This window comes from Limulus polyphemus, unplaced genomic scaffold (assembly GCF_000517525.1).
Source record: "Limulus polyphemus unplaced genomic scaffold, Limulus_polyphemus-2.1.2 Scaffold128224, whole genome shotgun sequence".
Taxonomy (NCBI): domain Eukaryota; kingdom Metazoa; phylum Arthropoda; class Merostomata; order Xiphosura; family Limulidae; genus Limulus; species Limulus polyphemus.
In genome coordinates, this window is record NW_013793820.1 from 1 (window position 1) to 994 (window position 994).

The 994-nt window shown below is 34.1% G+C and overlaps 1 non-coding gene across 1 annotated transcript; it reads left to right on the forward strand.

The window, feature by feature from the left end:
* The first annotated feature begins 407 nt into the window (after nucleotides 1-407).
* Nucleotides 408-489, forward strand: Trnal-uag. The gene has a single exon. It is a non-coding gene; the product is annotated as a tRNA-Leu (tRNA).
* Nucleotides 490-994: the final 505 nt, after the last annotated feature.

Below are 994 nucleotides of genomic sequence, written 5' to 3' on the forward strand. Positions count from 1 at the left end.
CTAATTCGTTATGAGGACCGGACTTGGCCCTATTTTACGTAATAACTCTCATTAAGTCGGCCATCCTTAGAATACCTTACAACAATGTTAATGTAATGCAAGCTTCATTCATGGGCAAATTATTCTGTATAAGTGGAGAATGTGTGAAGAAATAGTTTAGAAAATTTTATACTAAAAACATGACCAATTAGCGGTACTAATCTTTTGAAAGATCCCGTAGCACTAAGTTTAAACCTTTTACAATTGTGAAATTATTTGCTGTACTAAAAATCAGTAGGAAAAACTTGATATGACGATAAATTAACTAACGGGGAATTAAAGAACGAGTTTTTCTTAAAAACCACACTTGGAAGTTCAGTTGAAAGAGATATATCATAAGAATTGTTGTAGTAAAAATAACATTCACAGGTTGAGTGGCCGAGCGGTCTAAGGCGCTGGTTTTAGGCACCAGTCTCTTCGGAGGCGTGGGTTCAAATCCCACATCTACCAAGAACTTATTGTTTTGAATGGAGAGATGGTGTTACATTATCAAATAGGAAGAAAAACATCTTTAAAACAAATTAATCCTGTGGTTAGTCACTTTCACGATTTAACATAATTGGAAGTTAAAATAACAGTAACAAATAAATAGATGAATGCGAAACTAGAAAATCGGTATAACGTAGGATCACATTGGTTACTTAGCGACTACATTAGTAGAATAGCCTGTAAAACGACACAGACATAAATGTACAAATATTTTGTACATAAATACAGAGTACATTATATTAAAAGTATTTTAAATACGCAGGTCACGTGATAGTCACAGCCGTTATAAAGTCGACGCTTCACGACATGTATCAAAACTAGTGTGATGGGGATGGGAATTAACGTTTTTAATGTAGAGATCAAGTGAAATATTCCAAGTTTCATTGGTCGTAACTTCAGTGAGAAGTGACACGACACCAAAGCTAACAGTGGTTTTTTTCATCTTGATGGTGACAAAATATTTTCA